This window comes from Nicotiana tabacum, chromosome 19, assembly GCF_000715075.1.
Source record: "Nicotiana tabacum cultivar K326 chromosome 19, ASM71507v2, whole genome shotgun sequence".
NCBI lineage: Eukaryota > Viridiplantae > Streptophyta > Magnoliopsida > Solanales > Solanaceae > Nicotiana > Nicotiana tabacum.
Window position 1 is genome coordinate 51555090 of NC_134098.1, and position 17740 is coordinate 51572829.

Genomic DNA, 17740 nt, shown 5'->3' on the forward strand with positions numbered 1-17740 from the left:
CGAAAAAGCGAACTCTTCCCCAGCAGCCCAGGTTCGCAAATGCGAGGATTCTTCGCAAATGCGGTAGTCGCATTTGAAACCAAAACATCGCAAATGCGATGAAACCGGAACAACACTCAAAATTCCTAACAAAACACTCAGAAGCTAATCTGAAACTCACCCGAGCCCCCGAGGCTCCAAACCAAACACCTACACAAGTCTAAAAATATAACACAAACTCGCTCTCATGATCAAAATACTGAAATAACCTCTAGAACTACGAATCGGATGCCAAAACACATGAAAATCACAATGAACTTCAAGAACTTCTAGAATCGCAACCAAGTGTCCGAACTATATCAAATCAACCAGGAATGACGTCAAATATTGCAGGAAAGTTCCAAATATTATAACAGAGCTGTTCCAACCCCGATATTGCCAAAGTCAAATGTTGGTCAAACATCTCAACCTTCATAACTTCACCTTTTCCAACTTTCGCTGAAATGCTCCAAATTACTCTACGGACCTCCAAATCCAAATCTGGACGCACACCTAAGTCCAAAATCACCCTACGAAGCTGTTGAAATCATCCAAAACCCTTTCCGGAGCCATTTACTCAAAAATCAAATTTCGGTCAACTCTTACCGCTTAAGATTCCAAAACTTGAATCCTTCTTCCGATTTGACTCCGAATCATCCGATAACTGAATTCAACCACGCACGCAAGTCAATACTCGTAATACAATGCCGATCAGGACCTTATGTCACCGAACATGACTTAAATTCTTATAACGACCGGCCAGGTCGTTACATCAATCATTGTACCATTTTGTACCAGTATATCCATAATCACCTTTTGGTTGTCCAACTCTGTGGTGAGCTTCTTATCTATGTCAGAGGGATATAATGGAGCCTCTGAAGATGACTACCCTGCAACTATACTGGAGATCTCAGATAGCTTTGAAGTAGCTTCCTGCATCTGAGAGACCCCCAAGGCAGACAACGGACCTGTAGGCCTATGCACTAGCCTAAGTGCTGGGGTAGGCACTGTAGTAGGAACTGAGGATGGTGACTCAGGGATATCTGCTGCGACACTGGTAGAAGGATTAGTCGAAGTAGATGGAATATCACACGAAAAAGAAGCTACCATTATAGGCTCATCAGAATGGCCAGTAGTAGTAGAAGGCTGAATGTTTTTCTTTGGGTTCCTCAGATTAAGGGTGGCAAGTGGGCCGGGCCCGATCCTAAGTGGGTTTCGCGGGCCCGGTCCTAAGTAGGCCGGGCCTATGCGGTCCGGTCCTAAACGGTCCCAGGCTTCGCGGGCTTATTGCTGGAACCGGCTCGGGACCGGGACCACGAACTAACGGTCCCGGGTTTAGTGGGCCAGTCCCGGGCCTAAGTGGGCCTAAACGGGCCCAACAGAAACTTTCTATTTTATTTTTATTTTTATAGAAGTTAGAGAAAAAATAATAGTAATAAAGATATATAAGCTATATTCGATTTATATACTATATATACATCTTTAAAAAAAAAAAAATACTATATTATATATACATAGTACACATCTTAAAATATACTATATATATACATCTTAAGATATACTATATATACATAGTATACTAGATATACTAGATATATATATAGTATAGTATAGTAGATCTTAAGATATATATACATCTTAAGATATATAAGCTATATATATATATATATAGTAAGATGTATATATAGTATATCTTAAGATGTATACTATCGAATATGACTTATAAACTATGTATATATATATATATATTATAGTATATATATAGTATATTATAGTATATATATACATTTTAAGATATATATATATATATATATATATATATATATATATATATACACACACACACACACACAAAATATATATATATATATATATAAGCTTATATATATATACTATACTATACTATATATACATCTTAAGATATATAAGCTATATTCGATTTATATACTATATATACATCTTAAGATATATATATATATATATATATACACACACACTATACTATATATACATAGTATATAAGTCATATTCGATAGTATACATCTTAAGATATACTATATATACATCTTAAGATATATATATATATATATATATATATACTATATATACATCTTAAGATATATATATATATACACACACTATACTATATATACATAGTATATAAGTCATATTCGATAGTATACATCTTAAGATATATATAATATATATAGTAAGATGTATATATATTATAGTATAGTATAGTATATACTATATATATACAACTTAAGATATATAAGCTATATTCGATATATTCGATATACATACATACATATATATATATATATATATATATAAGCTTATATGTACTATACTATACTATACTATAATATATATACATCTTACTATATATAAGTTATATTCGATTTATATACTATATATACATCTTAAGATATACTATATATACATGTATATCTACTATACTATACTATATATATATCTAGTATATCTAGTATACTATGTATATATAGTATATCTTAAGATGTATATATAGTATAGTATAGTATATATATAAGCTTATATATATATGTATATCGAATATAGCTTATATATCTTATGAGATGTATATATAGTATAGACTATAGTATAGTATAAATATAAGCTTATATATATATATATATATATATATATATATATATATATATGTATATGTATATCGAATATAGCTTATATATCTTAAGTTGTATATATAGTATATATATACTATACTATACTATACTATATTATATATACATAGTATATAAGCCATATTCGATAGTATACATCTTAAGATATACTATATATACATGTATATCTACTATACTATACTATATATATATATATCTAGTATATCTAGTATACTACGTATATATAGTATATCTTAAGATGTATATATAGTATAGTATAGTATATATATAAGCTTATATATATATATATATGTATATCGAATATAGCTTATATATCTTATGAGATGTATATATATACTATACTATACTATACTATATATACATAGTATATAAGCCATATTCGATAGTATACATCTTAAGATATACTATATATACATGTATATCTACTATACTATACTATATATATATCTAGTATATCTAGTATACTATGTATATATAGTATATCTTAAGATGTATATATAGTATAGTATAGTATATATATAAGCTTATATATATATGTATATCGAATATAGCTTATATATCTTATGAGATGTATATATAGTATATGTATATCGAATATAGCTTATATATCTTAAGTTGTATATATAGTATATATATACTATACTATACTATACTATACTATATATACATAGTATATAAGCCATATTCGATAGTATACATCTTAAGATATACTATATATACATGTATATCTACTATACTATACTATATATATATATATATATATATATATATATATATATATAGGCTTATATATATATATATATGTATATCGAATATAGCTTATATATCTTATGAGATGTATATATAGTATAGACTATAGTATAGTATAAATATAAGCTTATATATATATACTATACTATACTATATTATACTATATGTATAGCTTAAGATATATAAAAAGACAAAAATATTGTAAAGAGATATTCAAATCAATGCGTTATATTTTTATTATAGCATTAAAAATCATGGCAATATCTTTCTTAGTCTTCCTCCCCCTATGGAATGAGCACAACAATGTGCTAATACCACAATTGAGAAGAAAAAGAAACTAATCAAGATGTGCCAAAATACAAGTTACATATTAATTTACATAGTATCTCTTACAAATTTCATAAATCCTTCAAGGTCCGGAGGAATTTTCGTTGGTGGCGGCGGAAATGAAGCTTGGTCATCACTGCTTCCAGGCGAAGCATCATCCTCCGCAAGTTCAGCTAGCATTTCTTCGTAAGCTTCGTCTACCTCTGGTTGTGATTCAGCAAGTCCAAAATTTCTTCTTTCCGAACGGATCCAATCTCTGAAAAGTACTGATGTTTCCAAGCTCTCCCTCATAGACGCTCTATAATCACCGAGTTAAAGTCTTGCTTGACTGAAAGCGCTCTCTGATGCCACTGTTGAAGCTTGAATAGTTAAAATATCTCGGGCCATCCTTGAAAGAATCGGAAAGTGTTTTTCTTTGTCCTTCCACCATTCCAAAATATTAAAGGAGCCGTCGGGATTCACTTCCTCAATTCCCTGTGACAAATAAACTTCAAGCTCATTTAGTTGTGAAAAATCACTAGTACTAGAACCTTGAGAACCCCTGAACCCTGCCCAAGCACTAAGTGCTCTTACTCCTGCAGTTCTTTTAGATGATTGAGAACTAGAAGAAGAAGGAGTTGGAACATTTGGTCTAGCATGATCTAATGCAACTTGATAAGCATTATAAATAGTTTGAACATTTATTTTAATTGAGGCTATTGCGTTCGGAAGTTTAGACAACTCCTCATCTTCAAGTGCTAAACCATTATAAACAGTTTCATATCAAAATTGAGGACCTCCTAATTTCATAGTAGGATTTAACAATGCAGCAATACCATAAATAGGGGGAATAGAGAAAAAATATTTTTTAAACTTTTTTCTCATGGAATCAATAGCAAGTTGATAAATTTCCCCACCCTCTGAAAAATGATCAAACAAATTTGCAAGTTCTGCAATATAAACTAAACAGTTAGAAATAGTAGGATAATATTACCCAGAAAATTCATTTGTAGCAATATGGAATTTTTCTAAAAAATCTACAAGCATTTTAACATTAGCCCAATCCGCATTTGTAAGGTGCTCATCATCATCACTTACATGAGCATTAAACGTTGAGTTTATGGGGTTTCTATATTCATATGCAACAACTAAACTTTCATACATGTAATTCCATCTAGTTGGACAAGGTTTAGGAACCTTTCTTTCTCTTAGGCCAAATTCATCGCATCTTTTAAAATATTCTCTAAGTCTACTTTTACGGTTTGAATAAAAAAGCCAATTAAGAGCCATTTTAACCTTTTCAATTTCAACATTTAAAATTCGCATACCATCACCCACAATTAAATGGTAAATATGACAAATACATCTAACATGAAAAATGTTATTAAATACAGGACTTAATGCAGTGGTAAGCAAGGCTACAACATTTGTGTTACTAGTAGCATTATCCATTGAAATTGACATTATTTTATCACTAATGCAAAAATATCTACAAATATCCGCAATCGTGCTAGAAATAAACTGCCCTGTGTGACGTGAATTAATTATTCTATAAGCAATAATGCGCTTTTGCATTATCCAATGCTCATCAATCCAATGACTGGTAACAGTAAGGTAATCACAGTCATTACCACTTCTACCAATATCAGTTGTAATAGCAAGACGACAATTTATATGAGTAAATAAATAGCGTAAATATTGTTCATATTCATGTTTATATTTATAAATATCACTCTTTACGGTTGTGCGAGGAAAACCTTTATAAGTAGGATTATAAACTTTTCTAATATAATGCACAAAGTGGAGGTTAGAAGGAAAACTATAGGGTAAGCACATAACAGTAACCATTTTTGCCAATTCTTCCCGATCTTTATTTGGATCATAATATAAAATACCACCGGTAACAGTGTTAATTCCCGGTTGAAATTGATTTGACCCGGTACTAAGGTCAGCCTGACTAGGTGCACTTGTCCCCTCAGCCAAAGCTTTCATACGAAAATATCTAGCTTTATCTTGAGGGTGTAGCAATATGTGTCTAGTCAAACTTTCCGTCCCCCCCGACTTCCAACATATTGAAAAACTAACTCTTTGCCACAAGTTTTACACTTAGCCCTATTTCTTTTCTCTTAGTTGAGTAAAACATTACCAAACAAAAGATGTTTCTGCCCATTTAGAAGGTTGTCTAGAAAAAGTAGGGGCACTAATAGGAGGGTCAGACGGGGGATCATCTGGATTATTATTAGTTGGGTTAACTTCAGGAGCAGGACTAGTGGGTGTATCGTCATCCGGTTGCGTTTCATCAAAATCTATTTCTTCATCATCATTTTCATCAATAGTTGGATTACCATAAAGAGCATTCATATATTCATGGTTTAATTGTTCACCGGGTGCAATATTATGGTAAAATTGACTCTCGGTAAATTATAATAAACTATTATCGCTATCAAGAATAGGAGGTGTAGGACGGGTAACAGGTTTGGGTCGGGGAGCCGGGGGAAGTGGAGGAGGAACAGATTGGCCACTAGATTCACCACTCTTCGATTTTCCCTATTTTTACTAAACATATTTTTTAAGGAATAAACCATCTTAATTAATCAAGCAAAGTAAATAAAACAAACAAAATTATAATATTAAAACTTAAGAGTTGGAACGAGTTTACCGAATTGACGAACAACTTGATGGAAATTGATTATCGTTGAAGACTTCAATTCACCAACTTCACAATTGTTTCACAAATTGTAACAATAAAGTAAGCAATAGTAGCAATTATAGAAGTAAATTAGAGAGAAATTGTGATAGATTGATAATTTTGTAAGAAAAAATGAAATAATGATGGGGTATTTATAGTTGAAAATAGGGAAAAAGTGTAATTATAAAAAGTTTGGGATTAAAACAAAGTTGGGGGGGTTAAATGGCTATTTTATAAATAGCCAACGACTATTTTTGACAGTCCAACGGCTATTTTAGACAGCCCAAAAAAAAAATAGCTGTTGGGACTGTTTGGCCCGCTAAGGGACCGGGCCGGTCCCTGGCGGGCCAAACGGTCCCGGGCCTGACGGGCCCAAATCGTAGGACCGACCCACGAGACCAGACCAGGCCCGCTAAAACCGGACCAAACGGTCCTGTCCCATTTAGCCGTTTGGCCCGCGGTCCCGGGCCGGTCCTGGGCCTGGACCGGCCCACTTGCCAGCCTTACCTCAGATCTTGCAGCTTGTACCACTCAAATGGCCCTGTCGGCTTGACCTTGGTGTCAAATGGCCTGGACTCCACCTTAGCATCCGTTAGATACTCAGTAATAGTGCTGGGGTAGGGGTAAGAGGTGTTACCCTGTTGTGCTAGAAGTGAGATGTTGGACGACATCAGGACAACCACTCGAGTACTCGGCCATAATAGAAGCCATCAATATAGCTCGTGGAAGGGGCAGGTTGTTTTCATTCAAACACGGATCAAGTCTGCTACACACAAAGGTCTGCCACCCTTTTGCCTTGAAGCTCAGAGTGTTCCGGAGGATTGGCCCCCCGGCACCTATCCAAGGGGGAGTAGGTCCAGGTGCAAGAATCTCTGTGAGCTGTGGTCTAGCCTTCTCTTTCAGAGACAACTTCTCCAGATACTCCTTCGGCTATACATCATCAAACACCAAGTAGGCATTCAGATTGTGTTGATCAAATTTCACTTTTAGGTTACGCACCTTGGTGATCTTTGTCCCTTTGAGAATATGCACTGTGTTGGCATAAAATTCCTAGACAATATGCTCCTTTACATCCACCAGTTTCTCAATAAACCACATCCACCCCTTTCTCTTGGTAAACTGGTCTAAGACTGCTGGGGTCTTTGAGGAGGAATTGCCTTTCATGAGTCAAGGATCTCTCCATCCACCATATTCAAAAATCTGAAAATACTCGTAAACTCAAGAATCTATCTTCCCAGATAATCTTCTTCTTTGATTGTGCCATGCCTGCCTGTGCACCTGATCTCCCTCTCCCATCATATGGAACATCATCAGAATCAGAGCGCGGAGCAGCTGCATTGGACTCATGACCGTCACGATATGAACCCTGTAAGGTGCTATGAGATGTAGAAGGCACATCTTGAGGCTCAGACTGCCTCTGTGGCCTGGATTGTTCTTTAGCATGCTCCTTCGTAAAAGATACAGAATTCCCCTCGGAGGCCTCCCTAGACGGGGCATAAGAACTCCTTTCTGAGAGGATTCCACCTCTCCCCCAGCTTGTAGTTGTCTTCTTAGTAATTGATTGTTGCGAACTTGGGTGCATGGCACCTCTGCCCTGCTCCTTGAAGATTCACCTTTTCCTTTTGAAGATTCACCTTTTCCTTTTGAAGATTCACCTCGATCTCTTGATCGCACCATTGTCTGTATATGCACAAAGAGACTTGTCAATTGAAATTCATGTTGTAAACAATTAAGAATCGTATAAATATGTGAGGACATCATAAAAGCAGTGAGGTTTCAGGATTTGAGCATGCAGTAGAAAAGGATCAAGTGCGATACGTACATTTTGAAGTGCGGTCCGCAATGTGGAAGTGGAAACCGCACAATTCAACATACAGGCCGCACTTCAGCACAGGTGTGCTAGATATTCAGGTTCTTCTTCTCTAATAGATAGTGTGACAGCCATCTGCGGCCGCAGAAATCAAGTGCGGTCCACACTTGAGATGCTTAGAGAGCGGGTCTCTGATTATCAGTGCAGACAAAATCTGCAGCCTCACAACAAAATCCGCGGTCCACATAATTAAAGTGCAGACGCACTAACAACAATCCAATTAGTTACCCTAAACAACAGTTTGCGGACCGCACAATTCCAAGTGCGGTCCGCACAGTCAAGAACAAAGACGGGACAAGTTTGTTTAACCTAGATTATGCAAACATTGTGTTCAATACTACTGGGCAACATGGTATATACATGATAAACAAGCAACCCAACCCAATCTAAACATGATTTATCAATTTCCCAGTATTAAACTACCCCACGTGGATACATTGAAGGAATGTAATAACAAATGGCCTAAAAGAAGTTAAAAAATCAAAATAAATTCAAAAAATAAAATCAACAAGACTGAAGCGATGCATACCAGATAGTGCAAGTGTACTAAGATTCAAGTGAGTGGAAGGTTGTTTGTGATCTAAATTGCAAGTAAACATGCACTTCTTAGAGTAACAGTAGGAAAGTGAAGAGAGTCAAATGTGTAAAATGGGAGGCTACTGTTCTATTTATAATTGGAGAAATTGAAGGGTTAGAGAGGCGAGTGCTGCCGCACAATTTCAAGTGCGGTCCGCACTCTGTTACCTAGACTCCAGTGGAAAACATGATTGTGCGGTCCGTGCTTTTTCAAGTGCGACCGCATTCCTGACAATGTAGTACAACCACCTCTCTGATGTTGTGCTTTGCGACCACATAACTTGTGAAAGCCGCGCTATTACCCCGGACTATTGGGAGAAAAGTTCAAAGGACCTTCCATTTAGCACCTAAGATTGACTCTTGTAAGTGTGGCACGTAGAAGAAATCTACGACAGCATGAGAGCTTCTGCGGTCGTAATTTCTTTTCTGCGGCCGCACAAAGAAAAAGTGTGGTTCGCATTTCTGGCCTTGATGACACAACTTTGTCTACCATTTCACATCTAACACTTACCTCTGCAGCACATTTCAAATCAAGTTATAAACAACAAATAATATCTAACTAAAAGAGAAAACGGAAAACAACTTGGGTTGCCTCCCAAGAAGCGCCTTATTTAACGTCGTGGCACGACGCATTGTGATAGTATCCTTAAGCGAAGTAATTAACCGCCACCACGTGGCTCTCTCCAACTTTTCCCAAGTAGTGCTTTACCCGGTGACCATTGACTCGAAATATTTCATTATTCTTATTCTTCAAGTCCAAGGCACTATAAGGTGTCACACCAACAATGTCAAACAGACCACTTCACTTTGACTTAAGCTTCCCGGGAAACATCCTCAACCTTGAGTTGAACAACAACATTAGATCACCAGTCTTGAACTCCTCGTTCCAAATATACTTGTCATTAAGATATTTCATCTTTTCTTTGTACAAGGACGAAATCTCATAAGCATGGTACCAGAACTTATCCAATTCATTCAAGCGTGTAACCCACAAGTTAGCATCTACATCCTAATTAAGATTCAATTTCTTCAAAGCCCACATTCCACCAGAAGATGACAAGCTTTCCCGAACACTAACCGGTATATGGACGTTCCAATAGGTATTTTGTATGCAGTCCGATATTCCCATAGTGCGTCATCAAGATTCTTGGACCAATCTGTCCGATTTGCATTCACCGTCTTGGACAAAATACTCTTTATCTTCTTGTTTGAGACTTTCACTTGACCACTAGCTTGTGGGTGATATGGAGTCGTGACCTTGTGAGTAATACCATACTTGTTAAGTGAAGTGTCGAAATCCTTGTAAAAATGCGGCTCTCATCTCTTATGATTGCATGTGGAGTACCAAATCTTATAAAAATATTCTTCTTCAAGAAAGCCACTACACTTCTAGCCTCATTATTAGGTAAGGCAACAACCTCAGCCCATTTAGACACATAATCCATCGCAAGCAAAATGCATGTGTTTCCACACGAACTCACAAAAGGGCCCATAAAGTTAATACCCCAAACATAAAATATATCAATCTCCAAGATGGTTGTAAGAGGCATCTCATGTTTCTTTGAAATTTCGCCGGGCCGTTTACATTCATCACATCTTTTCACCAACTTATTTACATCCCTGTAGAGAGTGGGCCAGTGAAAACCACAACTTAGGACTTTAGCCGCCTTTCTCGCTCCACCATGATAACCATCATATGGCAAAGAATGACAAGCCCCAAGAATTTTACCTTTCTCTTCCTCTGGCACACACCTCCGAATCACCCCGTCCGTGCAAATCCGGAAAAGGAATGATTCATCCCAATAGTAGTCTTGACAATTCCGCTTGAGCTTCTTTCTTTTGTTTGAAGAGAGCTTATCCGGAATGATACCACTCACAAGAAAATTTGCCAAATCCGCGAGCCACGATACCTATTTCATTGAAAGTTCCAAAAGTTTGATCATAAGGGAATGAATCATTGATTTTAAGACCATCATGTGGCTCCCCTCCTCCTCCAAACGAGACAAGTGGTTCGCCACTTGATTTTCACTACCCTTCTTGTCTTGGATGTCAATATCAAACTCTTGTAACAAAAGTACCCATCTCATCAACCGTGCTTTAGATTCCTTTTTTTTCTCATAAGATAGCGAAGTGCCGCATGATCCATGTGTACATAACTTTGGCACCCATCAAGTACGGGTGAAACTTATTAATAGCAAAAAAAATAGCAATGAGCTCTTTCTCCATAATGGTATAATTGACTTGGGCACTATTCATGGTCTTACTAGCATAGTAAACCAGATGAAAAACTTTGTTGATACGTTGCCCTAATACAGCCCCAACCGCTACATCACTTGCATCACATATGAGCTCAAACGGAAAACTCCAATTTGGAGAGGTAATGATAGGAGTAGTTGTCAACTTGAGCTTCAAAATTCATTGACTTCTTCTTAGTCACAAGATCTTTCATAAACTTGGCATAACAGGGTATTTGTTTCAAAACTTCTACAAATAGCACATTAATGAAGAGTCCTTTTATCATTTGAATAAAATTCTTGAATGGATTGTCACCATTTTGCTTAGAAAGCCTTTGAGGGTAAGGAGGTGGAGGCTTTGGCAAGGGTGCCTTAGTCTTTTGCACTACTGGTTCCAGTATGTCAATTATATATTCCTTAGATGGGTTCACCTCTTATTGAATCTTCTCCATACTATCATCAATATCAATCCTAACTTCATCACGTAATTGAACATTATTGCTTGGTATTTCCTCCTCTTGGGTCACTTGGTCATCATCCACAAGTTGCCTTTCATTTGAGGTGGGTGCATTCCCGCCTCTTCCACCTTTTGTGATAGCCTCCATGGCATGCCCCGTGTTGTTACCACCCTATGTGTTTACTACAGTGTCACTTGATAATGCACCCTTAGGATGGATATTAAGAGCTTGAGAGATTTTCCCCATTTGAACTTCAAGATTACGGATTAATGTGGTATGTGAGGCAAGTTGGGTATCTAAATTCACATTCTTCTCCATCATTTTCTTGCACATGTTCTCAATACGGAACATTTCATTGTTTGAAGAACTTGAATCATGGGAAGGATAAGGAGGTGGGTTACTTGGTTGTTGGTACATTGGGGGCCTTTGAGAACCCGATCCTCGATATCCATGATTGTTATTATTTTCCCAATTTCATAATTGTTTCCTCTCCAATTCCCTTGGTTATTTTGGTAATGCCATTGGTTTTGATTGGAGCCTTGGAAATTTCTCTGTTGCCCTTGGTAATTATTCACAAATTGTACCTCTTCTTCTTGCTCTTGATAAGAATCATCTTGGTCAAAACTACCATTATCTTGTGTATAGTTCTCCACCCGGGATTGAAATTGTGGACCTTTAGTCCTCCTCTTATTGGCCAAAACCTTTACTCCCTCCATAGCACGAACTTGCTTAGGAGCTTGTGTTTGATGGAGTTAGGCCTTGGAAAGTTGAGTCATGGGTGTGGTCAATTCGGCAATAGCTTGCCTATGATCTTGCATTTTTTTATGAAGATGGATTATTTTAGGATCACCTTGGGAAACATTAGTTCGGGATCACCAAGATGAATAAGTTTCCGCCATCTCATCGAGAATCTCATATGTCTCCGCATAAGGTGTTGTCATAACATTTCCTCCGACCAATTGATTGACCCTATATTAGTTTGTAGTATTAATATCACGGTAGAAAGTTTGTTTGATCATATAGTCGGTCATATCATTGTTCGGGCACTCCTTCACCATTGTTCGATATCATTCCTAAATTTTATGTAAAGGTTCATTGGGCTCTTGCTTGAAAGCCAATATTTTATCCCATAGAGTAGCCATATGCCCGGGAGAGAAGAACTTTGAAATAAACTTCGCTGCCAATTCATCCCAAGTATGGATAGAATGATTAGGCAAGCATTCCAACCAATCCAAAGCCTTACCCCTTAGTGAGAAGGAAAAAAGCCTTAATCGCAAAGCATCTTCCGAAATATTTATTTGTTTGCTCCCCAACACGTATCCACAAAACCTTTCAAATGCTTGTAAGTATTTTGATTCGGTGCCCCAGTGAAATAATCTCGTTGCTCGAGCAAAGTAAGAATCACATTGGTAACTTAAAAGTTTCCAGCCCTAATGCGAGGGGGACTATGGCACTTGCATAACCTTCATTGGGCAAAATTCGATGTTGCGCTGCTTGTGTTTGTGGTGGTGGTGGAGGTGGGGTGGGGGTAGGGGGTGGAGGAACATTTTCTTGTTGACCACGACCTCGGCGATTTTGTTGTGGAGCTTGAGACATTTCATCAAGTTGCTCCTCTTCGCCATCCACCTCTCCCAATGGCAAGTTTCCAAGTTTGTTATTCGTCATTTGGAACCTATGATCACTTCAATAAATTAGAACCACAAAAGTAAAAGTAGATCTTTCAAGAAACAAACTAAAGTATATGGCTAATACTGTAATACTCCCGGCAACAACGCCAAAAACTGATCACGTCCAATTCACACCTAAATAATGACTATATAATGGTCGTTACAATTATAAAAACCCAACGCAAGTCGGGGTTGAATCCACATGGAGTTTAGATCGATGCTAAGGTAAATACTTAAGAAGAGAACGTGAAGTAACTAGATTTATTTTTCAAACAACAATGAGCGATTGTTATCTAAGTTGACTTCTAAGAATTAAACTAAGTAGTAACAACTAAGGAATGAATGTTTTTGGTGTTTGTAAGAAATAAGGGAAAACCTAGGGATGTAACCTTCACCTATGGGTAAACCTAATGGGTAGAGTAAATCTATGTTTGTTGGGTAGATCAGGGTATGCTATGACTCTCAATTCTCAAGTACCCACTCAATACCTCTCGGTCAAAGAGTTGTTATGCCCAAATTGGCTTTCTCAAGACCAAATGGGTAGCAATCTAAACAATTGATATGATCCCAAGTGGGATTATCCCTATCTCTATTTCAAATCCTTTAATCAAACTAATCAAAATCTCAATTAGTTTAATTTCTTATTAGCCAAGTTTTCCTAGACTAGGTTCCTCTTTCTCAAGTAAGAACTAAATTAAATAGGCATGAACCAACATTTACAACCATTAATTTTAGATATAAAGCATAAACAAGGCTAAATAACAAACACCCAATCAACAACAAGCAACAACAACAACAACAATAACAACCCAGTATAATCCCACTAGTGGGGTCTGGGGAGGGTAGTGTGTACGCAGACCTTATCCTTACCCTGGAGTAGAGAGGCTGTTTCCAATAGATCCTCAGCTCCCTCCCTCCAAGAACTCCCCAGCTTGCTCTTAGGGTGACTCGAACTCACAACCTCTTGGTTGGAAGTGAAGAGTGCTTACCACTAGAGTAACCATAAGTGGAGGGTGCTTACCACTAGAGCAATCAATAACAAATATTAATATTAAATAACCATAAGTTTTACACACTAGGTTTGGGTCACAACCCTAGATAAAATCTAGCTACTCATAATGAAAGACGTAGAAAATGGAAAGAAGAAGTGATTTAAGACATAAAACTAAAATTAAAGAGTAAAAATATTGGGTATTCTCTAATTGTTGCCTCAAGTTTCCCAAAATAGCTAAACTAACTGCTACAGGTTGCTACAATACATAAAGTTTCCCTAAAAAAGTATTTCTCATCTATTTATAGTACCCAAAAATTCGTTGACAAAAATGCCCTTCGGGAGGTTTTGCGGCCGCATAATTTGGATGCGGACCACACTTTCTTCTTTTGCTCTTACAGTGGGAGGGATTCTGCGGCCACACAATAACTTATGCGGCTGCACTTCAGCTTCTGTGGTTGCACAATTTGGAGGCGGACCACACTTCAGAGAGGCTTCAGATTTGGTCTCCTGTAGCTTCTCTAATCTTTCCAAACTTGTCAGTGCGAACGTCTTTTGCGGTCGCATAATTTGGTGTGCGGATCGCGCTTCTGCTGAACTCCTCTAAGGCTTCTGTGGTTGCACTTGTCTTTCTGCGGGCCGCATCTTCAACTGTGGTCGCAGAATAAGTTCTGCGGATTGCACAATTATCTGCATTGCTCCTCTTTGGCTTTTTGAGATAGGACATCTCCTTTTTGAGTTAAATTTATTCATTGAGCTCACATCTTCCAGCATGCCTGTATTTCAAATAATTTTATTAGATTCAGAAATAAAAATTACTACTTTCGGACTAAAAACTAAAGCAAGAAGATACTAATAAGTAGTTAAAATTCACACTTATCAGGCTTCACCTCAAATTTTTTATTTGATTGTGGCTACCTCTCAATGTTCCTGGCTCTGATGCCAATATATTGTTGGGGAGTTAAACACAAGGAAGGGAAGTGGAGAGAGTATTTTGAAGTCTCTGTCAAATTCTTTAGATGTAATTTCGCCACCTCTATCTGAACGAAGAGCCTTTATAGAACACCCACTTTGATTCTCTACTAACGCCTTGAATTTTCTCAAATTCTCAAAAGTTTCAGATTGAAATTTTAAGAAATAAACCCAACTCATTCTACTATAATCATCGGAGAACAACAAAAAATATCGACTTCTACCTAAGGATTCAACACTCACTGGACCACACCTTTTTGGGACTCATTAAGTTCCCTAAACTGAAAAGTTAAATTACTTTCTAAATAAATTAAATTTCCTACTCATTAAAAAAAGTTAACGATGATTAACATATTCTCAACAAGAAAAACCGACACGGCTGTGCACATTTGATTTTGCATTGTATCGACGCATCCCTTCGGCAACACTTATATTAAAGACTTAGAGGGTGGTTGGGTTGACTTTTAAGCTGGTGAAATAAGCTTTTACGTTCTTTTTAGTTTTTTTTCCAGTGTTTGGCAAAGTCAATAAGTTAAAAATAATAAGTTAAAAATAATAAGTTGGGCAATCCCAACTTATTACTTTTTTGGCTTATTTTGCTGAAAACCTACTTTTTTTAAGTCAATCCAAACGGGCTCTTATCCTAACATCATTAAATAGAAATGAGAAAGGAAGGTTCACAAAAGTTGCACATTACTTCATAAAAGTCCCCCCTATATCCTTTAATTTCGAATAATTTTATTTTGTGTCTCACACAACTTACACTAGTTGTATGGGGTATCTTTTTTGTCTCATAATTTTGTGGACCCAGAATTTATGGAACCAAAAGTGCAAGATATGGGTCCACAAATTTGTGAGATAAAAAGAGGCACACCATAAAACCTTTTTTTAAATTCTACCAGTAGTATTAAAATGAATTCAACAAAAATGCTACTTTTACTTGCCTTGATATTATCTTTTGCTAAGTAGTATAAATTCAGTGTTGCTGTTAATTAGCTCTGTACATTTTAGTCGAGTTAGAGTACTTGATGAGTAGGTAACAAAAGACATACAACCATGTCTTATACTACACGAGCCTTGAAAATATTGTTGAATCATTTTCTTATAATGTGACATGTCAACATGAGACTTGCAGAATTCGTAGTTTAATATTCTATCAAGAATATGATAGAAAAGTCACAGTTGCTTGCAACAATTTGAAGTGCATTGGATGGATTTTAAAGCGAGATCTCTATGTTTGCCTTGAAATGGTTGCTATTTTTCGTTGCGCGTCTTAGCATTGTGTACCAGTTTGGAATCCAAGAAGAGGAATAGAAGACATGTAGGCTTTGGTTTATGAAACCAGAGATCTTATGGGCAAAGAAAATTAGAAAGAATCAAGTGATGAATTACGGACAGAGTGGCAATCAGGTATTTTCGTAACTTGCCTTATTATTTATTTGTTTCTATCTTTGTGTTTTTGATGAAATACAAGCGATATGAATGTTAGGTTAGATCACTCATGATGATCTTGAGATTCATGTTTGTTTTGTTTAAGAATGGGTTAATTAATGTTAAAATTAACTTTATTATTCTATTGCTAAAATTCATAAGTTGATACTTATATGTTATGGTTGCATATCTAAGTGTACGTGTAAGTTTACATTCGTGTTCAGATATTTTATTTGGAAGGATCTTGTGCCTTGTTTACCCGTAAATTGGTACAGTTGAATTTATAATATGGTTTATAGACAAACGAATCGATTTGATCCCAAAATGATATATAAATTAAATGAAAAGTATAAGACTTAGCGTTAAAATCGAAATAAACAACAGGTAGCCTGGTTCCGGGAGTAGGGCTTCTGAATACAGTGATAAGAACAATATTAGACAAAAAGTAAAGTATTATCTAGCTCGAGAATAATGTGGAGCATAAGTTTTACCAAATATTTCGTATGTTACAATGGTTGTAGAAGCTACTATTTATAGCTATACCTAGGGACAAGGTCATAGGACCAAACCCCTCTTAAATGACAATAATGAGGTCATTGATGAATATGTAACGGCAGACCATGGATGCCAAAATTCTCTACAACGGTTGTATATTCAATATTGAGGAATATTCTTTATTAAATGTCATATGGTGACAAATATTCGTTTGCTTCCGTTGACTGTGTTCCCCTCGGGATCTACCCGGTACCATCTGAAGTTGTTGTCCTCGGTCATGGTTTCCACTCGCTTCATTTTTCGTCTGCCTCCGGTTCCATGTATCATGCTATCACTCGAGCATTTAATATAAATCAGTTTTACCCTATACAGATAGTCCCTCTGCTTTCCGGTGGCACATCTTTGTGTCACTGAGAAGTTGGTGAAGATTACTTTCTTGGCGGGAAAGTTTTTGAACCCTTCTGAAAAATTTCTGACGCTTGATAAGACGCACGTCTCCTCACATTTAATACCCCGATTACTTGTTACTCTATGATTTAGCAATATTTTTTCCGTTTCTCAAGGTAATCATGGCCACGATTTTAGTCGCCTATTCCTTTACTTATACGCCTCATTCTTCT